The sequence below is a fragment of the Artibeus jamaicensis genome, unplaced genomic scaffold (assembly GCF_021234435.1).
Source record: "Artibeus jamaicensis isolate MK-2021 breed Jamaican fruit bat unplaced genomic scaffold, CSHL_Jam_final contig_781, whole genome shotgun sequence".
NCBI classification, from domain to species: domain Eukaryota; kingdom Metazoa; phylum Chordata; class Mammalia; order Chiroptera; family Phyllostomidae; genus Artibeus; species Artibeus jamaicensis.
In genome coordinates, this window is record NW_026521968.1 from 5,095,594 (window position 1) to 5,122,610 (window position 27,017).

Below are 27,017 nucleotides of genomic sequence, written 5' to 3' on the forward strand. Positions count from 1 at the left end.
TAGATTTAAGATTAAAAATGCCTCTTTCCTACCTCAGCTCATCAGTTCCCTTCCCTCAAGTAATCACTGTTCCCAGTTTCTTGCATCTCCTTCCACAAATGTTCTATTGTGTGCAAGTACCTGCACACACACACTAATATACACATGCCTTTGTGTATATTACACACTAATATACATGTGCAAGCACACACTCACTTGCCTTTGGTTCAATCAGAATAGCAATTTTCTATGACTGTGCTATAACAATTTTTAAAACATGCAATACCTGACCACTTAGTCAGAGACACTGAGCTCTTTTCCCTTAGACAACAGCCAATATGACAACAGCTTGTCTGCTATGAATGAATAAAATATTACACCTACTTTTTTGTCATATTGGAAAAAATATTTGTGTGTGTGGGCCACAAAACTTTAGTAATAAGTTTATATTGTGCCATGATATGAAAAAGATAGAAAATTGTTGGATTAGACTAAAAGTATAGGAGGAAAAATGTAAATTAATCTTAAAGAAGAGCTTCCCTAATATGAGAGTGGCTCCTCGGAGTTACCTGAACATCCTCATGTGGTGGAAGCACTCCCTCTGATTTACTAAAGTACACATGGTGGAGCCTAATAGGTGTCTGCCCGAAATCAGGAGCTGCCCATCTCTTAGTGCCACAACTGATCAAGTTGGTGGCATAGCAAGATTTAGAAACATACCCATAGTTCAGTTGGAACCTGCAGCATCACATTCCAGACTTCTTTCTAGACAAACATCAGCACCCATGGAATGCAAGTTCATCTCTATTTTCTAGTCTTGGGTTTAGGTGGAAGCTCACAGATGGTAGGTACTGTTGGGATGGGAAATGGAGGCAGCATGTAGGAGGGCTGTGGCTGATGCACATGGATAGATCTTACATTTGCAGGAGAAAAATGAAGCGTTAGCATCTGCACTGGAAAAGTAGATAATTCTGTATATTGAGGCTAAGTGGTGATGTTGTAGTCAGAAAAATCCCAGGCAACATGGTTAGTGGGTACATTTTCAGGGAAACAGCGATGGATGTCACCACAACTTTCAGCATAAAAATTGGCTTCTAACCAACTATAACATGAAATATTGGTCAAGCAGGGATATGCAGCTTAGCACTGTAACAAGGCTATTACCTTGAAATATGATACTAAAATATGATTCTTTACCTCGTAGATTCTGTACCCTCCAATGTAGGTAATTGTAGATGGTGGACAAAAAGCACTAGAGCCCTCAAAATAAGATGGCTCCCAAAATGTAAGGTCAACAGATGCCAGCCCTGTAACTCAAGCCTGCAAGGAGGATGGATTAGCTGTCTACAGGACAGCTTTCCAGAAGTAACACATCTTGCACAGTGATTTGGAGTGACCTTACAGAAGGGATTAAAGTGCCTGTCCCAAGCATGTCATTAGCAAGCTGCCTAACTCAATGCAAAACAATCCGACCCTTAAGGGACTGTGTGCTGTGGTAACAAGTGAGTGTAAGTGGCAGGATGGTGGTCTGCATCAATGTTGGAGAAGGAGAGTTGCAAAACAAAAATTTCTGTCACCAGGAGATACAACAGGCAATCTGTGTCTTGATGATTGATTCTGACCCTCTAATAAAAATAGACTCAAAGAATTGGACACCAGGCCATCAGCACATTGGTAGAACTTGATAGAAATAGCACATAAGAAGATTCAGCTTTTGTTCTGTGCTCACCACGCGTCCTGCTGATCCCTTTCACCAAGAGGAGACTGCACTGGGGCAAAGACTGGTTCTATGTCTTGGATCCAGAATAGCTCCTGTTAGAAACTAGTAAACTGAAATTCAGGTTTTAAAAAAATCTGTTTTTTGTGAGTTTGGTCACTAACTTCTGACCCCTTGATTAGTCCTGGATGCCCTGAGAAGATCATGTTGCTGAACTTCAGTTTCTCATTCTTTCATGCAACATTCCTTCAGCACATACTCCACACCACACACTGCAGCAGGAACTAGTAAACCCAGAAAAGGGACAGTGAGCCTCCTCCATCAGTACTTAATCAGCACTTATTTTGCATTTACATTCTACCCATGAGATTAGAAAATGAACTAATCTTAGATCTGGGAGAAACCTCAGACATCACCATGCCTAGTGGTTTTCAGTGTTGCCTGAACACAGTCACACAGAGACACTTTGAAAAAATGCTGATGCCTGGACCAGCCCCCAGCAATGTTCACTGACTTGGTCTGGAGAGAATGCCGGGCATCTGTGTGTTTAAATTTGCCCAGGTGATTCAAAGGCAGAAGCAAGGCTGAGAATCACTGTTTTAGTTCAACCCCTGTGTTCTCCAGGTAGATAAACAGACTCCAGAACCTGAAGGGATGTGCTGGAAGCAACACTCACATCAGTGTAATGCTTTAAACCGGACTATGCTTTGGTTCAGGTAATGTCTCCTAAATCAACTCATCTGCGTATGATCTTCATGATATTTGTCACAGACACATTCACCTTTTCATGCTTAATATTTTTAATGAAAATTCATGATTTTTTAACTTAAATGCTATGTTAGCCCATGCTCAACAATGAAATTTGTGAAATAAGCTAACAAACTACTGACTTAAAATGAAGCAGATTTAGCCACCTTGGTTCATGCTTCGCATCATGGCGAGCACACTTTGGGACAAACAGGCCTGAAGGACCATGGCTGTGGCAAGCCTTGGGAAGGACTGGGGCAGGTGTCCCACATCTCTGCAGCATCAGTTCATGTGTGGGGCTGTGGAGACTTCAGGTGACCACAGGCAGCAGGCTGCAGTGCTCCTCATGGAGACTGTCAGGTCAGTCATCGGTGGCACTCAGCTTGGGAGAACTGGTTTCTGAGAGGGTTGGTGTGAAGAAGGAGGGAACCATGATGGGAGAATTTTTTTATCCCTTCTTTAAAGGTCACAGGTCACTTTGTACCAACAGACTATTAGAATGATGCTGCCTATCCACCATCTGGAATCTGCTACACACACACATGCTGAAAATGACCCAGGAGGAGTAAAAAAGTACCATTACAGGCTACTCAAGTCCCAGCACAGGGGCAGCCTTTGTTCTGGGTTCAAAAGGTTCAGAAGTTTTAATTTATCATTCTACCTACCCAGAGAGTTTTCTTTTCTGAGTAAGCTCATTGACCTTGATATCTCGTTTAACATGCTCTCAGCTGATAAGCAATATTCTGATAAAAAGGAGGGAAAAAATGATAGATTTACCAGTCTCACCATCAGTGCTGCTTCAGGATGAGTGAGTCTTTGAGTTCTGACTAACAAATTCTGCATCTTCAGGGCTCTGACTAAATGGTTTCTCAGTTTTCAATTTTGGGAGAAAAGTAGTGAAAGGAAGTGAAGAATTCATCCTCAGATGAAACAGAGTGACCCCAAATCCTTATTAAAACCAATCTTCCTGAAGAAAACCTAAGACATCGTACATTTTTCTCTTTCTCTCTCACTTAAATTTAAAAAGATGTTTCTGTGACCCAGAGGCCTCACTCCTCTGATCCAAGTGCACAGGAAGACACAGACAAGGATGCCCAATGCACCAGTATTTAATAACAGGGAAAATTAGAAGTGTCTTGAACATCCATCAATAAGAGAATAAATAAGTAAGTTGCAGTAGAATTATACAAGAAATGATATACAGCAATTAAAATGAATGAACCATAGCCACATGTATCAGCTTGGATAAACCTCAAAGAAATCATTGATAAGAAACAGCAAAAAGTAATTATATATACAGTGCCACACTATTTTGGTATAGATTTAAAATATAAAATAATAATACATATTGTTTAAGGATAGACACATAAAATAAAAGTATAAAACTTTTATACTATCATCTGTTATTTTTATTATTTATTGCAATTATTATTAAGGATCTGAAGCAAATATGGAAAATGACATTTGTTAAATCTAGATAGTGGGTCTGAACATTTGTTAAATTATTTTCCAGGCTTTTCTATCAGCTTGAAACTTTATACTGGGAAAAAAAGTTGTTTAAGCTATTAAAGCTCTGAAGTAAAGGCACACATATGGATCATTTGATTTGGTGGAAAAATTTGCTTTATAACAGAAAGGCCTGGTTCCAGTCAAACTGACAGCATAGGTAAAAGCTTTACTCACATCCTCCCACAAACACATCAAAATTACAACTAAACTACAGAACAACCATCATTCAGAACCAGCTGAAATGTAGCTGAACAGAAGTCCTACAACTAAGAATATACAGAAGAGGCCACACTGAGACTGTAGGGAGGGGCAGAGATGCAGAATGGGCTGGTCCTACACCCAGGTATGGCAGATAAAAATTGGAAAGCCTATCTCAGCTGTAGAGGTGCTGCTGGAGGAGCAAGGGTTCTCAGCCCCACATCAGGCCTCCCAAACCAGGGTTCCTGTGCTGGGAAGAGAAGCCCCCATGACTTCTGGCTGTAAAATGCAGTGGGGTTTGTAGCTGAGTGAGACAGAGAACTTTTGGATGTCCCAGGTGTTATATGTAAAGGGCCTGTGTGCAGACTTACTCAGACTCATTCCTCCTGAACTCCCCTGCTGGGGCAACAGCTCGAAAAGCACCAGAGACCTATGAGGAGGACCTGAAGTATATGGTGGCATCAGGGCAAGAGCTAGAGCAACAGCTTTCTCCCAGACAGGGATTAGAAAGAGGTCACTTTTCCTTTGCTGCGCCCTTCCCCACAGGGCTGGCAGGTGGGCACAATATCTGTCTCTATCAACCTGGCTCACATTTTCACCCTGCCCAGGTGATTCTCTGATACCTGACCCCACATAAATGGTGGGCCCACCTAAGATGTTTCCAGTGGCTTTTCCATACATATGGTCTGTCTTGGCTCATGCTTCAGACTTTCCTCAAAATCTCTCAAACAAGCAGCATCTGGCTTCAGTGTGCACCGTATCTTTCACTAAGTGCTCCCAGGCCTGGCACTAGAGGCAGCCTTCCTTGGTTCACAGCTTAGCCTCTCCTGGGCATTGCCATGTCCACACAAGTAGCAGCCCTCTACAGATTTTTTTTGTAGCTCATGCTGGGTAGAACACCGGTGGTAGCGGACCTTGGTGAGCACCTCTTGGGAGGTCCCAGAGCCAGTGCCACAGTAGTCAGCTTCAGATCACATCAAAGCATCACCCAAACATCTCCCAAAACAACACAATCAAGGAGTGACCTGAGCAGGCACCAGAGCCCTACTGAAATAAGTCCTGCTCCGTGGGGGTAGGCCCCTGCACAGCTGATGTTCCACCAGTGGTTGCAACCAGTCTTTCCAGCTGATCCTCCTGGGGGTACATCCCTCCCACTAACGTGCCAAAAGCAATCAAGGCTCATCTACAACAGGAATGTGTACTCAGGCCACGTGGGGTGGGGCATGCACTTGGAGTACCCAGCTCTGGTGAATGGAGAGGCTGTGCCACTAGACCTTATAGAATGCCTACTATATTAGGCCACTCTATCAAGCCCAGGGGATGTAGTACTTCTACCAAATATATAGAAACAAGAAAAGGGAGGCTGCCAAAATAAAGGAACCAAAAAAATGTCCCAACTGAAAGAACAGAACAAAACTCCAGAAAAAGAACTAACCAAATACAGATAAGCAATCTCCTAGATGCAGAGTTCAAAACACTGCTTATAAGGATGTTCAATGAACTTAGGGAGAAAGTAAATGAACTTAGTGAAAACCTCAACAAAGAGATAGGAAATGTAAAAGTGGAACCAGAAAACATAAAAAAGTAGCAGTCACAAATGAGGAATACATTAACTGAAATGAAGAATACATTTCAGGGAATCAACAGTAGAGTAGATGAAGTAGAGGGTGAAATCAGAGGTTGAAAGATAAGAAAGCAGAAAACACTCAATCAAAACAGCAAAAATAAAAAAGAATCCAAATAAAACAAGGATAGTGTAAGATGTCTCTGGGACAACTTCAGGTATACGAACATTCACCTTATGAGAGTGCCAGATGGAGAAGAGAGCAAGAAATTGAAAACCTATGTGAAAAAGTAATGACGGAAAACCTGTTGAAGGAAATACACACACATGTTCAGGAAGCACAGAGTCCCAAACAAGATGAGACCAAAGAAGCCCACACCCAGACATGTCATAATTAAAATGCCAAAAGTTAAAGAGAGAATCTTAAAAGCACAAGAGAAAAGCAGTTATTTAACTACAAGGGAGCTCCCATTAGACTTCCAGCTGATTTTGCAACAGAAGCATTTTAGGACAGAAGAGAATGGCATGAAATATTGAAAGTGATGAAAAGCAAGAACCTACAACCAATATTACTCTACCCAGAAAAGCTATTATTTAGAACCCAAGAACAGTTAAAGAGCTTTCCAAGACAAGAAAAAGCAAAGGACTTCCTCACCACCAAAAAATTACATGAAATGCTAAAGTATGTTTTTTTAAAAAAAATAAAAGGAAAAAAGATTAAAGTATAAAGAAAAGTGGCAACAAATACATATTTATGAATAATTGAACCTGAAAAACAGAATAAATGAACAAACAAAAGGAAAACAGACTCATAAATACAGAGAACATTTTGAAGGTCACTAGATGAAAGAGAGGTTGCGAGGATGAATGAAAAAGGTGAAGGGATTAGGAAAAACAAACTGGTTGTTACACAATAGTCATGTGGATGTAAAGTACAGAATAGAAATTATAGTCAATAATATCATAATAATTATGTATGCTGTCAAATGGATACTGATTTATCAGGATGATCACTAGGTAGATTATATAATGCTTAACCACTTGGTTCTACACCTGCAACTAGTATAATAACTTATACCAGCTGTAATTAAAGAATAAAAAATGGTTCACATTTTTTGGAGGGAACCATATGGATGGTTCCCTATCCATATGGTTCACATTGAGGGACAAACACAAACCTAAACTTTTGTTAGGTGGCTGATACATGTAAAATTGGCATAAAGGATTTGCTATAAAGTTAAGAATATAATGTTCAATTAAAATTTCATACAATTTAAATTTTATACACTCTTTTTAGGAAGTCAAGCAGCATAGTGACAGTTACAAAAGTTAACAAGCTCCATCTTGTGTTCTAATGACACCCCCATCCCACAAGTTAACCAAGATTAACAGTTTGATATATATCCCTCTCCCCCTTTCTCTATGTGTTTAAAAAATCATTTTGTGAACTTTTTAAAACTAATTGTATTTCTATAATTGAAAATACTTTGTTTTTATTATTACTAATGCAATCCATATTCATTTTAGAAAAATAGAAAACATGCAAATGAGCAAAAGCAAGGTGAAATAAAAACATTTAAATGGGTGTTAATTTTCATTCAGTTTGGAAACACTTAATATGTATTGAAATCCTGAATCAAAAGTTTGGGATAAATGCAATTTGCCAGCTGCAGATGGCTAGCTTCATCTACAATAGCTGTTTGCTGTGAGACACCCTAATAATCCTGGGGGAGTCAGCCAGAATGGTTCCCACTTCAAGCAAGGTAAAATCTGGGTTGGTGAATCACCAATCATACCCTGAGGTCCAAGGTGGAGTGCCACCCTTGTTCCCCAAAGGGCAGCAGGGGGTATGGTCAGGAACAGGATGCCCCCAGCCCATTCTGCCAGGCTGCTTGACAGCTGTGGCCCATTCATCCTCCTTCACTCCTCCTCACTCCCCCCATCCTTCTGTCACTGTCCTTTCTCTTCTGTCCTTCTCTTCACCTCCTTCCTTGCCCCACTCCCTTCCTTTCTCCAACTGGCAAAGGGTCCATGTCACTCCCCTTTTGGGTAACTAGAGCCCTTCAGCTGTTCACATCCCTGTTTGGAAAGACATCTCAGTGTTTTCTGAGGCTCCTGGTACAGCCAACTTCCCACAAGGCTTCATCTGTCAACGCAGGAGGCTGACTTAGATTTCCTTACAAGAATTTACAAGAGCAATTAAAAGCTTATCTTAGGTGCTTTAAAAAATTTCTCCAGAATTGCCCAGTCCCTTTCTGAGACCTATATTTCACAACAAATCTTTCCCCTATTATAGTTTGGGGGCTTCAACATGTAGCCCTGGAGGATGTATGGGGTGAGGGGGAGCTGCAAGGAAAAGATTCAAAGTCAGTGTTATCTCTCCAGGAAGAGGAGGGCCCAGAGACAACTCTAGGATGCTAGAGACAGACTTAGGGAACAAGAAAAGAATATACACATTCTAGGTAAAAATTATCACTAACCTCTACCTAAAAAGAGCATCAGAAATTGGAGGTGGGACCTGCCTGGGTGAGCTGATGGCCATTTCTCTTCTCTTCTTTCTGCCTTCCTTTCTCTTGCTTCTTCTTCTTCTTCTCCTTCTCCTCCTCATCCTCCTTCTCCTACTTCTACCCCTCCATCTCTCTTTCTCTCTCTCTTGTTTGCCTCTCTCATAGTTCTACTTAATCTTAAATGCTCTTCTACAAAACAGATTATTTGGAAATGGGCTAGCTTCACCAGCCTTGCTTGTCCCAAGTTATTTGGATAGGCTTTCCCAGGACAATTGGAGGTATAAAAGGCCAACAATTTCCACAGAAGGTACAACAGCAAGAGTGAACCCTAGTGTAAGCCATAGAATTTTGGTGATGATTATGTATAAACGTAGGTTCATTAACTGTAACCAATGTAGCACTTTGATGGGGGATGTTGATAGTGGTGAGGCTGTATTTGTACATGGGGGAAAGGTATGTACATGGAAACTCTATGTACTTTCTGCTTAATACTGCTGTGAACCTAAAACTTCTCTAAATAAAGTCTATTAAAAAATTTCAAAGTCAATGACAGCTGCTAGGAGGTAGACACATACCCTGTACCCCCCTGTACAACTTAGCTATTAAACACACAAAGACAAAAGGGGAAAGAAACAAGAACTTTAAAGACAGTCCCCAAGGTCTAATATCAGCACACACCTAGTAATCATGTGGGTACAAGGAGCCTTGAATAGAGGACACATTCACTTGCTTGGTGCCAGGAACCTTTGGCATTATCATTTTACAAAGGGAGATGCAAGAATGTCTTCATAATCCAAGGCTTGGTCTCCCCCTCCTTAAACCCCATGGGGAAAGAAATCTGAGGACAGAATGATCTTGCTGGGTATGTCCTTCTGACATTACAAATTTGGCTGAGAGATTGAGTCAGAGCTGCAAATCCCATTGAGGCTGTTCTCAGAAACCAAATGATGGGGTCATCTCACCTCAGTTGATCTACCTGACCCTGGGCTTCTCCACTGACCCCGACAAAGGAAACATTATTATCAATCATATTCTTCAGTTATTGTAAGATATTATTACTAGTTGTGTATTATTATGACCTCAACATTTTGTTGAGGACTCAGTGTGTGCTGGTCAACATTTGGTGAGTGGGTAACACATTCTCTTCTTTGTTCCTATGTTTCTGGTCAAGAAGGTACTACTCTTACCTCTTTTTTACAGATAATGAAACTGAGGTTTAGGGAGAATTAATAATTTTGTAAAACCGCAATTATAGTAGGTTTTGGGGCCAAGAAAAAAGCTCAGGTTTGTGACACTTCAAAGCCCACATTCTTACCACCTAGTCATGATCTCTGGGTCTCAGTAATATGACAGGTATAAGAATGAGCAGAAGAGCCATTTAGGTTTTAGTAGTGGTTCATCAGTTTCATAGAGTTCAGAACTGGCCTAATTGAAGACTCTTTGTCTTTCACCTCTACATGGCTCTCCACGTTATTCTGTGCTCAATCTCCCTGCCACACCCCACACAATAGCCACCCTGGACAATGTACTTTTCTCCACACTATCAAGCTTTCCTCTATCTCCGATTGGTATATATAGCTAATGTGATTCCACATGCTGGGATTGTGCTTTCTCTGTTCTCCATCTGGAAAAGCCCCCTTTCAAGAATAAATTCCAATGTTGTCTCCTCATCAGAGAAACCTTCTAGGCTTGCAAGAACTACTTTTCCTCTCCCCATTGTATTTTCACCACATTGTATTAGACTGTCAAATCTAGCCTCTAGCATATTACTCCTTTTGTGATCATGTCTGTCCCTCCCACTAGACTCTGGGGAGGGTTAGTTGTGCATCTTTTGCCTTATCTTACTCATCTTTGTAGTAAGTACTAGTATTATTGTATTAAGTGAATACCGGGTGCTCAAAATATTTATTGTGTGAGTGAATGTGTAAAGTGAGTTTAATTGGAAAATATAATTAGGACTTTAAAGATTCTTGTTTTGCATTGGCATTTGCAGACCCTAAGGCTCACAGTTATTGATTCAGAGTCATAGTACCAAAATAACAAAAGAATTAAATGCAAAAGCTAAATTAGAACCAGTGTTAGTCCATTGAGCAAACCCTCTGTCTTAGCTTGTATCCTTCTAGTTGCGAATTTTGTTCTTATGAAAACTAATCAAGTTGGAAAGAATATTCTGAAAATTAGTTTTATTTGCTGACACATAAGGTCTAAAGGGAAGATTTTTTTATTCAGAAGGATTTAAGGAGACTTTCCTCATCTACTGACTTCTAAGAGTCAAACATGCCTTCCTCAGGCCTCTTGAGAAAGAAGGGAAATTGCTTCTTTTGGAAATAAGTAGAAACCAACTAGAAATAAGTTTTATTATAACAATGCAGCAAATAATAGTCCTTCACAATGTGCCCTTGTGCTGCTGAATGGGTCTTTCCAGTTTATTCCAAACTGGGTTCTACATCAGTCAGAGAGACTACCAAGTGTACTTACAACACCAGGGCACATTGGTTGCCTGGCCCAGAAGCCATCTGGACTATGGGTTCTGGGATGGTAGAAGCCTGCTGATATTGAAAGCTGGATGTTTTGGACTTGTGTAGCAGGGAATACTTATGGAATTCAGCTGCCAAACTGGCCCCCACTTCAAATGGCAAAATGGTGTGTCAACTAATGAGATTCAGCATTAATATGTGTCTCTGTCTAAGCTCAAACAGTATGCTAGGCATTGCCCTCTCAAAGAGTAATAGTGAGCTGGCAAAATAGGACTAAATCAGGGGGATTGGACCTTGGCATTTTATCCTTTGTCTCTTCTTCCCACTTTCATCAGTTCTATAGAATTATTATACACAACATATTAAACTCTGGCCACTATACTAGGTCACTATTGGACTTGATATTTTAAGTTGAATGGTGAAAACAACTAAGTTGTGTACTAAGAAATACTCAGCCCAGAATACCTATTGTTATTGGAAGAGAAAGCTTAATTATGGGTTTAGCTTGGCCCATGACTCACATGACACATTGTTGGTTCATGGATGTTCACTGCACATCCAATCCAGGTGTGCGCTGCCATCTGTAGGGGAACAGCAGCAGAGTGGTTTGAAGAGAGGCTGAGAATCCTTTCTAGGAAATATTACTCCTAAAGTACCCACTTATTATTGCTTAGAAAAATTTGGCCCTTTTGTAGGGTCAACTATAATGTCTTATTTTCACTGGAAAAAGAGCATCAGCGTGTTCCATCACTTCCCCATGTGAACAAATGGCCATGATCTCTACTACTGTACAACCCTAAACAGTGACACTAGAAAGAAGTAGAACACTTTCATAGTAAATTTGAAAAATGTTTAGAATAAGAGCATTTGAGATCTTGCTCTCTGACATATCAGTTTGGCTAAAAGAAACTGAACTCTTATAAAAAATAAAAAATGAAAAAATGTTTAGATAGTTAGTTTCTTAGAGTTCCACTGAAAGCTGAAGTAGGCCTACAGTCTCAACTATTGTTGTTGCTTGAGATGAAGGTTTTATGGAGTTTCATTATTTTAACAAAGCTTTTGATTACATTCTGTATTCTATACTAATCATACTACATTATTGCTTCTAGGAATGGATGGTCTCCTCAGTATACTAAAAACACCACTCCACTAGGGATTACGTTAAATGATTGTAGCACAACTGTCTCCATGAGAGAATGCAGGAGCCCTGGATTACTACAACAATAAACCCAGCAGCAGGGAAGGTAAAACAATGTCCCGCTAACTTCATGGAATGCTTTGTCCACATTCCAAAAGCTTAAAAGAGGTGCCAGCTTTGGGATCCTACTACAGTAGTGAGGGCAGGGACTGGTCATAGTGCATAGTGTTTCTACTGCCACCTGGGTAAAATGTAACATACCATGACTTGGGCTTCCCCCTGCTGAGCCATGCTGGAGGAATTGTCTGAATTTACTGGGTAGCTTCCAAAAGTTTCAAACATTTCATATATGAGGTCTCACTCATGTGTACAATGTTTCTCCAAAAAGGAAGCGAGTGTCCCATTCTTACTTCACTGAACAAAGGGTGGCAGAGATTAGGAGTGCACTCACTCAGCACAGGTTAACATGTGCTGTTAGGAAATGAAGCAGTTCTTTTGTCCATTCTGGATCTGCTGCAAAATTGCTGTCAGATCAGACATAAGTCATTCAGTTACTGAGTGAGCACCCATTTACTCATTCACTAATTAAGAGTGTCTATAATATACCAATCAATGTATTAGTCATGGAAAGCAAGACAGGCATGAAATTCACCCTCATGGAGATGATGGTCCATCAGCCTTATTATGTGCTAGGTGCTGTAGGGGAAATATAGTCACCTTTTAAGAATTTTTTTTTAGAGGAAATATATGATTGCCCACTTGCTAAGCTCCTTCCTGCCTCAGGATCTTTGCATTTGCTATTCCTTCTGCCTAATGTTCTTTTTCTACTTTTGCCTGACTAGTACCTTCTATCATTCAGATTTCAATTCAAATGCTTTCCATTCACAGAAACCTTCCTTGAGGATCTTATTTCTTATTATCCCTCTCTCCTCCTTAGTCACTTTATGAAATCGCCTTGCTTCATTTTCTTCACTCTTCAAAATTATTGCATGTATCTGTATACTTGTTCATTCTGTTTCACACACTTGAATATAAGCTCCACAGGAAGAGAACCTTGTTTGTATCCCCAGAACATAAAGAGCACCTGGCATACAGTAATTGCTCAACACACATTTGCTGAGGGCAAGTACAATGCAACATTCCACAGAGAAATACCTTATGAGTAGAAGAAAGTTTTGTACACACTCAAAAAAGCATGAATGTGGTCAGCCAGGTTAATCAGCAAACCCTACCTGAAAAATTTAGATTTGGATCTGGATCATGATGAATAAAGAAAAGGTAATGTGGCTGGACCATATGAGGGTGGGCCAAAAGGGCATGAGCAAAAGTGTAAGAGTAGGAAGGGCTTTGTAGAGTGCCTGGACCCAGAACTCCTGAAGCAAGCAGTCTAAAAGGATAGGTTGGACCAGCCTATGGAGAGGCTTCAAATCCAGCTGCAGGAAATATTTCTCAAGAGGAGAAAGAACTCGAGAACATTCAGTTGCATCCCCATTGAACAAAGCCAACAGCTGTTTGTGGTTGTTGTTGAAAGAATAACAATCCACATTTCTTAGAAAATGCTATACAATATTCAGACATCCCATTTCCTACTTACCATGTAACTAAATCAGTGGGAAGCTAGAGATAGGATGAATAAATCCAATCAAAGCTGGCTCCTCCAGGCTCTCTCAAATTTGTCAAGGTGTGGGAAGAGATGGGGACGTGGAGAGTGGTGGCGGGGAGTGCTTCCCTGGGAAGCCTGTGAGGCAGGTGCTCATGGTAAAGGCATGCACGGCACATTTAGGATCCCGCTCAGTACGTAAGGACCACACACCTATTGGCAGCTTGGAGATTTAATACTACAGAGCTTCACTTTAATGGGGACTGACCACCATTTAAGACAGTGTAGAGTAAACTAAAGAAGGATAAGTAATAACTGTCATTCTGTGCCATTTTGAAATGTCAGAAGGAAAACATTAAAATCTTAGAAGGGAAAAGATACCCTATTCTTGCCCCTTTCTTCTTTCAAAACATAAAAGAAAGAATTCTCCTCTGAATGGCCAAGTGGAAAGCCCTGACAAAGGGTCTGTGCACCTGTGAAGCACGAATGACCCTGCAGAACTTAAAAAAGAACCTGGCGCATCTAACAGCAAATGGGTGACGCTTGAAGCTTCCTTGACACAGGTCAGCTTCTGTTTGCAGCTCAGCAAACCACATGCTGCATTCACTCACTCCTCAAGGATCATCGCTCCTCTCCAAGAACTAAGATGTCAGCGAAAATCTACCTTCTGAGGAAATTTAATCTGCAGGAGAGGAGCTGCTGACACTCATAAAAATAGCTTTCAGACATTATGACTCCTCCGGGACATGTCGGAGAAAGGGGTCACGGAGCCCAGGGCAAAAAAGTAAAGCTTTTAGGATCCTCAAAGATCAGGCAGGCCAGAAACTCTCAGCCTGGGGGCCAGAAGCTCTAAGGGAACTTCAGGGCATTTAGAAATTCCATGAAACTGAACAAAAATTTTCATGTCTTTGTGGAAATTTTTTTTGGGGGGAACCTTTCATCAGATTCTCAGGGGTAATGACCAAAAAAGATTAAGAACCATCAAATTAGTATATTATTTCCATAGATATGTTTTTCACTCTTAAAATTGTTTTTAATTGCTCAAGAAATACACAAATCTTATTAGAAAATTTTAAATTATAAATAGGACTGAAGTCTCTTTCACATTGCCATTCCAGATGTGTTCCCCCTCATTTTACCCCCCTACAGAGGTATTAATTGTTCTATTTTTCTACGCATCAGGGGTAATAATTGTTCTATTTTTCTACACATCTTCCTAATTACACACCCAGAGAAACTTTCAAGCATTTGGGTGTGTGTTTTTCTTTACTTAAATGGTACCATATGTATATTTCTGTAACTTGCCTTTGAATTCCACAAGGTCTCCAGGAGAGCTGCGTGGTACTCCATAGTAAGGCTGAGCTTGGTGTCCTCAGCACTCCTCTAACCGATGACCATGTAGGTAGTTTCTAATTTCCCCCATTACTAGAAGCAGCACAATGAATACCTTTGTATATGTCTGTTTATGCACTGGGACAAGTCATTTCTCTAGGAGAGAGTCTGAGAGGGGAAATTTCTCAGTGTTTTAAAATTTCAACTCAACTTCCAAATTTCTGTGTAAAGATATATTGGTTTACCCTTCCACTATCCATATATGAGGATCTGTTTCCTATCGCCTACTGCTGCACTTGATATTATCAATCCTTTTAATTTTTATCAATCTGTAAGATAAAAATATATCCCCTCATTATTTTCATTTGCATGTCTCTAATTGTGAGGTTGAATACCTTTCACATGTCTTGACTGTGTTTCCTTTCAGTGAATTGCCTGTTTGAAGCACAGTGGTTCTCACACCTTACTGCATGTCAGAATCATCTACAGGGTTTAAACCACAATTGCTGGGTCCTGCCCCCAGAGTTTCTGATTTAGCATGTGAATGTGAATATGCATTTCTAACATGTTCCCAGGTGATGCTAAAGCTGCTGCATTGGGGATCAGACTTTCTGAAAACCATGAAACTAGAGAAATTGCCTGGTCCTGTACCTGTCTAGTGTCCTGTTCCCAGTGGCCCTTGCTGCTGGTGTACATTAGATTCACTTGGAGGGCTTTAAGAATGTGCTAGTATCTGAATCCCACCCCAGGCCAAGTAGGGCAGAATGCTCTTTCCAGGTGTAGTTTTTAAAGCTCTCCAGGTGAATGTGATGTTCAGCCAGATTGAACACTACTGTCCACTGATATTGGTGGTTTGAAGGAGAGCAAGGTTCTTCATTATACTCCCCACTTTGAGCATATATCACAATTGGAGAAGCTTTGCCTGGGGCCAATCCTATAGATTTACAGCAAAAAGAATACTTTCACTTATATTTAACATTCAAAATGCTTGTTTGCTTTGTTTGAGGGTGACTCAGTGTAGTGGACATTTAGACCTGCTCACGTTCTCATTCCAGTTCTACAGTATGCCAGCTACATGATGCTCAGGTTAGTAAAAAAGCTTCTATTTGTTCTGTGAACTGGGCTTCATTATAGGTAGCAGACAGGATTATGTAAATAAAATGAGGTATGTTAGGAGCCACAGACAGTGCCCAGCACCGTATGGACGCAACAAAACTACACTCAGATCCCTTTCCAGCCTGTGACTTGTTTGAGGTAAAAACCAGGTTTCTAGATTCCCTCCTCTCAGAGGAAATAACCCTATTTTCACCCACTGTGTAGAGCAATTGCAATCTTTCCCAGAACTCTAAATAAAATTTTCACACTACTCTTAACATGTAACCACCCAGGTTGCCTCAAGTTTACATAACTGAATGGGAATTTTCTTAGAAATAAAGGCTTTGATTAAAAAATATATTTGGTACTGAATGATAAAAGACAATCAATCAATATTTTAAATGTCTATTACCTGCAAGGCATTGAAGGGGTTCAAAGATAAGACCTCCCCTCTCCACCCCATGCCATCCTTAAGAACTTTTAATGGATTTGGGGAGGCCCGAAACTTAAAAACAACCAACGAAATCAGGCGGGAAACTGTAGGTGACAGTGAACTCTAAGGAATCTCAACAAGGAAAAGAGAAGGATCTCTTTGAGGGGGTGGTCAGGACTTTGAAGGAAAAGCAGCATGTTTTTAGGTAGAGGGGAGAGAAGTGTTTCTGGAGAGAAGTGTGGTGTAAACAATGACAAAGTCACTGAAGTAATTTGCAGGATCAAGGACCAATAGACAGCCTGAGCTGTTCATGTGGGGAGGGCTGGGAACAGCTTGTGCAGAGCCTTAAAGACCAGTAGGGAGTTGGGTGACATTAGATTTTTAGCAGGAGTTGCTTTAGAAGAGAAATATGAATTAACTATATATTTTCACTTATTATTTGATTTAAAACATTTTAAAAGATTTTATTTATTTACTTTTAAAAAGTGGGGAAAGGGGAGAAAGAGAGGGAGAGAAACATCAATGTGGTTGCCTCTTGCACACTCCATACTAGGGGCCTGGCCTGCAACCCAGGCATGTTCCCTGACTGGGAATCGAACTGACGACCCTTTGGTTTGCAGCCCGCACTCAATCCACTGAGCTACACCAGCCAGGGCTGATTAAAAATTTTTAAGTTTAACTTTTGATGGGTATAATTGTATAGCACAACACAAAAGGTGCTATAGTAAAAAGTCTTCATCCACCACATCCTTCGGCTGCTTAGTTTTGCCCTCTGTGTTATCAGTTTTTTGTATATCTTTTAAATAAACAAATAAATATATATATATATACACATACATACATGATTCTCATTACTAGTGGTAGTTATGCACTCTAAAAGTCACTTCTGTGAATGCTAAATTAGTGCATACTGAGTAAGTGCTCCTAGGGGAAACACAGGGTTCAATTCCTGTGAGCCTCTGACAACAACTTTTTATCAGTTGATCAGGACATAATTTTGATAAACAAAATTATGTGTGTTTCTGTTCAAAGACACCTTATTTGATTAAATATATGTTGTTAACTAATTAATATCAAACTCATGGACAACAGCACGTTAACTCATGCCTGAACAAAGCTTATTTAACACACTTTTTCTCCATAAGGCACATCACAGCTTTCTTGCACTTCAGAACACTAAACAGATGTTATCATTGCTCTTGAGGACCATCTGAAACAGAAAAATCATCAACAGAAAGCATATGCAAAAAAATGTGGCACCAAGTACACTAGTAAAGGACACTTGTTTACAGTATAAGCTGAAATAAAAAGGCAAAGTGTCATCTATTCTCCCTCAGCTGGGGACATGCAAGTTTGATGACTTAATTCTTTACCACCCTGATCATGTCCATGAATGATCACAGAAGTTTGTGAGTACTGATTTGGGGGTTACAGATACATTTTAGCAACTAGGCATATTAGCAAATATGGAGTCATCGAATAATGAGAACCAACTATACATACCAGCTATTAGAGATATAATTTCACTCTATTTTCAAACAAATGATGAAAGCCATAATTAAGAAAGATAATAAGTGCAGTGACAGTGAAGAAGTGCAATTAGAGCAGTCCCCATTATCAAGGTACAGAGTTCTGGGATGGTGGACAATGACATCAATGTCCACAGGTGGGCCATAGGGAGACTCAGCTATGCTATGAAGATGGGAGGATGGGGCAGTGGTGGTCACAGTGTCTCCTTCCACACAAGTAGCTTGGGAAGGAGTGGGAGTGAATGTCAAAGGGAGAGCAGTCTGACAAATTAAAACCAAGTTGGGTCTTGGGCAGATGGCAGGCAAGGAACAGAAGCAGCAGGTGGAAAAATGAAAAAGAGCATAGCTGTGAACTTGAAAAAACTGGAGGGGTGTATGGTGGAGCAAGGGACTAGAGGGATGACCTTCATGATCCAGCTAATGTCTAAGAAGAAAATGTGATGTTTAGACATTATCTTTTATGCAGGAAACATTCAAATCCGGGGCTGGTGAGAAGACCACACACAAAAAAATTGCCTCTGAACCTATGCCTCAGTGAATGTCAGGGGCCACAGCAGCCCTGTAAAAGATCAGCAAAGTTCCCAGAGTACATTTTAGGGGGTATTGCTATTATCAGTCATCTCTACAGCTACATGGAAGAGAAGATCTTTGGACTGGAAGTAGAATCTTAGAATGAGGGAGGATTTTAGAATAATGATTTAATTCAATTCTAATCCTCTTCCTGCAGCACCCCTGATAGGAGGGCTTTGCTTAACACAGTGGGAAGAAGGGGTTTGCTTTCTGACTCTATGTCCCTGCTACAGACTGGCCTGGCTCATGACTGTGTCTCCCAGGATCTCCCAATTCCAAAGGCAGTAGAAGCTTCCATAGATCTGTAAGAAGCCGTTATACAAATCTTAACTGCATGTCAAAGGTAGAAAAGAACATCCATGAATGCAGATGTTATCAGACACCAAGCCTAATAGCTATGTGACTTCATCCTCAAAATCCAACTTCCTATTGAATACATATCTCTAGATATGTTCTGTACGGTTACAGAAGCCTCGTTGTCTGATACATTGTGGCTGTGATCACAGCAGAACTGCCAAGGAAGAGATGTTACCTTTTTGGTGAATATTTACCTTGGCCTAAGGCAGTGGTTCCCAACTTGGGGCAGTTTTGCCACTCAACAGACACTTGACAATGTATGGGATATCTGCAGCTGTCACACCTCAGGGGAGGGGAGCAGCTACTTGTATCTAGTGGGGAAAGGCAGGGGATGCTGCTAGACATGCTGCAATGCACAGGTACAGCCCAACAACAAAGAATTACTTTGCCAGTGCAGGGGCTGAGGAACCCTGAAATAAGGAGATCAAAGTTTCTCTGTTTGTCCTGCTGTAAAATATGGTTCAAAATACATTTAAAACATATTGAAATGTATTTCAATTATTACTTCAAGTTGATCTGCTGACAGACATTTACCCATCAAACTCCTGATTTACAGCTCAGGTTTTGACACATAATTAGCAATCAAAAATCCAGACATAGTAATTCATTGTAGAGATTCATATTTTCTGTTACACTGTGTATATACCATTTCATTTTTAAGACCTGTACTGCTGACTCAATATATTTACTTATTTTATCAATTTAGCAGTGACCGTGAATGAAGTTGACTCAAAGCTCATTTGATGCAACTGGCAGTTCCATGTACTACTGATACCTCAGCCCCCCAGCACTGCGGAGGTAAGAAACCACTAACTCCTACTCTCAGGCATTTATCTCAGGACAGCTTCAAGCAGCTAAGTAGAGGGAGGCAAAGTATAGAGGCTGATTATTCTCTTTAAGGGATACATAAATTGTGCGTATATAAGAAGCAGTATGTTAGGAGATAAAACTCTTCTAGAAAACTCTGTTTTTATTTCCTTATGAGATGCTGTGATTTAAAAAATGAATTTCTGTGCCCTAATTATGGGATGGGGATTGAACATCTAACTATGCATCCTGGACATTAGACTAGAAAGCATATTTTCCCATGCATATGAATCACACGGGAATCCTGTTAAATGTGGATTCTGATTCAGCATCTTGATGCCAAAGATTATAAATTTCTTACAAGTTCCCAGGTGATACTGATGCCTCTGGCCCATGAACCACCTTCGAGCAGCAGCAGGATATAGAGGGTTGTAAGCTGCACTTTGTTAGGATATGTCTCTATTTAAAAGTCATGGAGTCATAACATCTAGTATTTAGAAATCACTTCTATGCTCTCATGTCCTTCATTATGCAGTGAGATAGAAATCTTTGGGCCTTTCCCCTTTTGAGGGTCTAGAAAAATATCAGTTGAAAAGTAATAGAGTGTGGGTGTAGTTAATAGTCCTTAGCTATCCACCTGAAAGATGGTCTTTATTCAAAATGAATGTCAAATCTTTGCTTTTTAAAAGAAAAATGACATTTTATAGCTGAACAGTGGAAACCCACTGAGTGAAGAATCAGCAGGACTTGTACCTGGTCCCTGGTCCTGCTGCTGGGTCTTGGGGAGAGCCAGGAAGCCTGTGTGGGCCCCAGCCAGGAACAGTACTAGGTCCCTGTGCGTCCTGGAAGATCATCACTCTAAGCCGAGGACAATTCTATTATTATTTAAACATACAAATATCCTATATATGCTCTTTTGTATGAAAGCTTTTATAATACTATTATTTAAAAAGTCAACTAGTGTCATCGATAGGAAGTTAGAGGCCGATGTTCTGTTTTTAGCTTAATATCTTATTTAATGTGTAAGTAGAGCCAGTTGCAATTTCCTATAGACCAAGGATGCTGGTATTTGTCAAACATGTACTTCATAGCAAGTATGTGTAAAGGGGCTTTTAAATGTCTCATAGATATATAAGTTAACAATGAGGCAAGTGAGCAAATTATGTGCTTATAAATGCAGAATACAAATCATGATCTGATAGAGATTTGGAATGAAAGTTTTCATAGTAGAACTTTAAGGAATTCTAGCCTTTGGTAGCTAAGAATTCCATAAATAAGTCTGACGCACAGAATTTTAAAAAACTTTTCTTACAACATGACATCTGTTGACATCTAAGGAAGAAGGTTCATAACGTACATAAACCTATATATTCAGGGTCCAGCACAAGTAACACTTATTTTTTATTGAAAAATCTTTTATTACAAAATCAGAAGCATGTAATTATCTAAAATAACAACATCACACTCAAGCACACCATACGACATTTTAGGTGAAATGGTCAGATTAAAACTATAAATTATTATACCCATATTATTACCCTACCAACCACACTCAAGCAGGCCTTGCTTCTGCCAGACCCTGTATAATTATTATTGCACAAGATATTCCAAATTACATTTTTCTATCACCACAACAAATCACTAATTACAACAAACAGAAGGAATATCAGAAAATAAAGGGACAGTAAGCTTGCAAATGTAACCTATACTCCCTGATTTAGAAAACTCCCCAGCCAGATTTGGTGGTCCTACATCTCACCTCTCCAGTTAAGAACTACGCTTCTCTCTTCTTAGTCATGACAGGAGCCTATTCCTAGAGGGAGTCCTGGGTGTTGGTATGATGAGAGCACTTACTCAAGGGACTAGAGGGAAGGGAATGCTGACAAAGGTGAGCTCGAAATGTTGGCAGAACTCAGATCCCTTTAACTAGGAACCCAGAATGGGTCATAGCATTTCCAAGGGAGAATTCTTCATTTGATGCTTTTTTACACCTGCTATGTTTTGCCTGGGGGTATCTAGGAAAAGACCAACTTTGTCCATCATTATGTCAATCATACTCAAGGTACTAATACTCAAATTGGCATTATTGAAAACTATCCAGCATGAACCCTATGCTGAATGCCTTAGTGCAGCTGCCCATAGTTAAGACTAAGGGTGGTGCTGGGTACAAGAATTGGATAAATGTTGATAGCATGGCAATTTTAAGCAGTTGAATAGAGCTCTGGCTGGGTGATTTAGTTGGTTGGAGTGTTGTCCTGTACACCAAAATGTTGCGAGTTTGATCCCTGGTCAGGGCATATATTTAGGGTGCGAGGTCTACTCTTGGTCAGGGCATGTATGGGAGGCAACTGATCAGTGTTTCTCTCTGATGTCACTGTCTCTTGCTCTCTTTTTCTCTCCCTTCCTTTCTCTCTAAAAATCAATAAAACATGTGCTTAGATAAGGATTTTTAAAAAAGGTAAATACAAACTAAAAGAATAGTAAACCAAACCACTCAAAAGTAGTTTGTCCTTCCCCACCATTGTTAGATATAAAAAAGTTCACATTTCTCTGAGTTTCATGTCAGAAAGAAATTGATTTACCCAGTTGATTTGAAAACTTATGTTCACACAAAAACCTGTACATGAATGTTTATAAAAACTATAGGAAATCACTAAAAACTAGAAGCAACCAAGGAAATAAAAAGGGAAAAAATAAACAAACCATGGTGCATATATGCAACAGAGTACTATTGAGCAATAAAATAAATGCACTTTCAAGCAACAAAATACACGAAAGAACCAGTCTTAAAAGTCCATATACTGTATAATTTTAATCATGTGACATTCTGTAAAAGGCAAAACCACAGAGAGAGTAAAAAGATCAGTGATTGCCAGGGACTCAGGGAGGAGGTAGCATGAATCCGTGAAATGCAGGGGATTTTTAGGTCAGTAAAATTATTCAGTATATAATGCCTTAATGATGGATGAATGAGATTATGCATTTGTCAAAACCCATAGAACTTACAGCACAAAGAGTGAAACTTAATGTATGCAAGGTTTAAAAATTATTCAGGATGTCAGGGGATCCCAGTAAGAAGATGTGGACTACAACAAGAGAATATAACTGTATTACAAGCCTATGAAATAGTCTCACCAAAGGGAGGTAGAGGAGGAAGAACTGGTGTTGACCTAAGTAACTTTGGGAATAAACAGAGTCTGTAAGATTAAAGGCATGAGGACTGCATGTAAGCACTGCCCTCTAGTTCAGGGGTCCCCAATCCTCAGGCCTAGGACTGGTACAACATAGCAGGAGGTAAGTGATGAGACAGCTGTCAAAGCTTTGCTTGCATTACTGCCTGAGCTCCAAATCCTGTTCCCACTCCCCATCCATGGAAACATTGTCTTCCATGAAACTGGTCCCTGGTGCCAAAGGTTGGGGACTTCTGCATCTGCTTGTTAAAGCTGTTTCCCATTGGGTACAGGGTAGTCATTCTGACACTGCTTTACAGGTACACTGAATTTAAACAATTAAGTGAATGACCAATGTCGGGATCCAGGTTTCTCACATTTGGAGTGGGAGTCTATAGACAAGCAAAAAAGGAAGCTAGGAAGATCAATATGGTAATAGATTAAAGTTCATCAGTATTAACTCATGTTTAGTTTAATACATACATGGTTATACACACACATACACACACATACATACCATGGGTATACATACAGGTTATTATTCATACATATATTTCTTTGCTCTGTCAGCTGAGAATGCCTAAAAGAGATAATACACCAGTAGCAGCAAGCATACTGAAAGCCCAGATATTGGCTTCCAGTGCTATTCCCCAATAGAAGAACCAGGGTTCCTTGGAGAAACAGGCAAGTAAAGGATTAGGGACTGAAATATAGGAGGAGATGAGCCTGGAGCATCCTAGGGTGCTAGAAAATAAGTAAGTGCTAATACAAAACAAACAATCCCCAACACACACACACACACATACACACAATATTGGGCGTATGCCAAAGATACACAGGAACCAACTAAAAGAATCCCCAATAGCCAAAATTGGAACAATTTGAGCCACAAAAATAAAGTAGTATTAGATTATAATGCAAAGTATGAAATGAATATTCATACTTGTAAAAATAAATGGTTGACTAATAAATGTGGGAGAGGAGGCAAATTTCCCATGCACAATAATTCCAAGTAATTTATGCAGATACTCTGCCCTGGAGGTGGGGGGAGCATAATTTTCCACTCCTCATATGTAAGCTGCCCCTGGTAACCTCCTTCCAAAGAATACAGGATGGGAAGCAGGTAAAAAGAGTAACTTGACAGTGGAGAACCTGATAAATACTACTTCAGAGAGGTGATCAAAATCACCATTTATAGGAAATGACATTTTACCTTTGTGATGTTAATCCTCTCTAATCATAAGAAAAACATCAGGCAATAGGGGGCATCTTCTAAAATATGCAGCCAGTGCTGCTCAGAGCTGATCAGGAGCAAGGGAAGCTGACAGACTGTGGGAGGTGCCCAAGGGGAGCCCAGAGAGATGGACAGCTCAGTGTAACATGGAATCCTGGCTGGGAATAACTATTAGGTGGAAACTGTAGACTTCAGTTAATAATAATGTATCGACATTGCTTTATTAATTGTAATAAATGTACCATCCTAAGAGGTTAATAAGAAGGAAACCGAACACGGGGTATATGGGACTTCTCTATCTTCTCAGTTTTTCAGTAAATCTAAAGGTTTTTAAAAATGAAATATACTTAAATAATAAAATGTGTTTGAACAACAGCTTTAGAAATGGGAACTGTTACCACAGAATAAACTGACAAATGTTGCCTTTGGTTCCTTTTATATAAAGAATACAAATTTCCAATACATTTCTCCACATTCTTCTTAGACTATTGAGATGCTATAGAGATGGAAGCAGGACCTAACTAATGGTACACAAAGTGTCTATTCTCCTTCAATCCTGTCCCCCCAAATAAAAGGGATGTACAGCATCAATACCATGTTCCTGCAAGCCCTATAGCTATCAATCAAAAGCTATACTTTTCTAAGTTTCTAAACTGGACTGTGTGAAAGTCATACCAATTTGAGTGGCTACACCAGCTGCCAAATCTTGAGTTATGTACTGCAAGGAGGGTGGCTGAGGGAGTGTACTTGTAAATCCAGCACCCAGCAAGTTTTATGTTGATGTCAAGTTTCAGATTTTCAGCACTTCTTTCAAAACAAATCCTTAAATGCTCTCTCATGGACACATAGAGGAAAATGAGTGGCGGTTCTATTTTCTGTAATGTGTGTGTTTAAACAATAGGTGTGGTTATATGTATTAGGTTTTATGATTTTTTTCTATAAAGGACTTGGAAGTGTCAGGCTATTTCATATTCTTTTAAGAGTCTGTCTCCAGGTATTTTATTGAAACAGAATGGAAAATAAAAATAAACATGACGCAAAGAAAATAGCAAAGGGAAATGAAATACTTTCCAATCCATCAAAATACAGGTAATGATTAGATTAATGTTAGGCTTTTTAAGTATCTTACACTATTAATTTAGAAAAAGAACATTTTTTCATTACTCTGTTTTCACTAGGAATATATCTTTAAACTTCTTGATGTGAAAAAGCAAAATTCCATCAAGTTCATTGCAAACATATATTCTTTTGAAATATTGTGTCTGATTTAGGGAGTGAATTTGCTAAGCTATAGAATTTGTGTTAAAAACAACAAGGAATCAGGTCAAATGTTCTCAAATGGAACAGCTGGCAATTTCTTTCCTAGTCACTTCTGAGGCACAGCCAAAGCTGCCTGCAGCCATCGGCCTCGTTTATGGAGGGCTCCAAACACGGGACAGTGTTTGTGGTGGCTCTTCAGTGACCCTTTCCCTGCCTCCACCTGTGCAGCCCCAGGGATGTCATCTGGATTTGCGATTAAACCTTACACTACCTATCTACTCTTCAAAGACAAGGTGATATAAAATATTCATATCTCCTGCAATTGTAACTAGGAGAGACCAAGGATCCAATTAGGAGGTGCCTTGGGAAATGTGGAGTGCTCTTCAAGCCTTTTTAATAGGCATGTTTAGGCTCATAAAAAAACTCATTCGTTATTCTTTTATTCACTTAAAAAATGTATTACCACCTATCATGCTCCAGGTACAGTTTTAAATGCTGGAAGGAAAGAAGATAAGAATGTATGTTCTCACAGAGGTAAGAACACCTGCAGATGAATACTTGCAGATTTATCTCATACTTTTTAAATAGTGATTTGTAATTTATTGAATGGAGATATTCATGATGTATTCATTCATTCTCCCACTGATGGATCTATCGAGTTTTCCACCCTTTTTTCTATCACAAATATTGCTACAGTGAATCTTATGTGTATATATTGGTGCCCCTATGCAACTAAGTGTACAAATTAAATTTCTAGAACTACTTGGCCAAAGGATTTGTACATTTTTAGTGTTGATAGAATGTTCCAAATTGCCCTCTTATAGATCTTCCCTCAGTTTATATATCACCAAGACAAGTTGAGAATTCTTTGCTACAGGTGTATTTAAAAGGCAGATACAGAGACAGACCCATAGAGAGAGAACAGGCTGACAGATGTCAGGAAGGCAGGGGGTGGGGCGGTTGGGGCACTAGGTGGGGTTGGGTGAAGGGATTGAGAAAAAAAGGGAAAAAAGAGAAAAAACTCATGGACATGGACAATAGTGTGGGGATTGCTGGTGGGGGGAGGTGGAAGAGGGTATGAGGGGATAAATGGTGATGGAACGAGACTTGACTTGGTAAGACCTGAGACTTACCAAACCACTTGGGGTGGTAAACACATAATACAGTGTACAGATAATGTTTTCTGAGATTATACACCTGAAACTTGTATAATTTTGTTAAACAGTGTTACCCCAATACATTTAATAATAAAATAAAATAAAAGGCAGAGGACTGGAGTTGTGTAAGACCAGAAAGATCACCTAATCCAAACCCCTTAGCAAATGCAAATCCTATTTCTGGGGGAGCAGCCACCCTGTTTACTTCAAGGTTGTTAGGTGACAAATGTGTCCCCGGCTCAAATTTACCAGTTCCAGATTAAGGTGGTTTGTCTTTCAACACAAATCATCTTTCACCAAGTTGGTCGCAAGGCTCCCAAGGGCAACGATCCACTCAGCACTTCAGTGGCCCAGTGGCTTCTCAGCACTGTGAAGTCTCAGGAGAAATAAGGACACTCTCCTGTCATTACTAGCAAGCACATCTTATTTCTTAACCTTAGGTATTTCTTCTTCATATCAATCTATTTCATTCTTTTGAAAAGATAAGAGTGGGAACATCTCAGCTGGGATATTTTAAGTTTTTGGCCAAGACTCTTATATTTTGATAAATTGATTAATAAAGAAGAAATCTCTGCACAAGACCTATTATTCTATTAATGTGGTTGCCTAATATAATTATCACTAGTTATTAGCAATA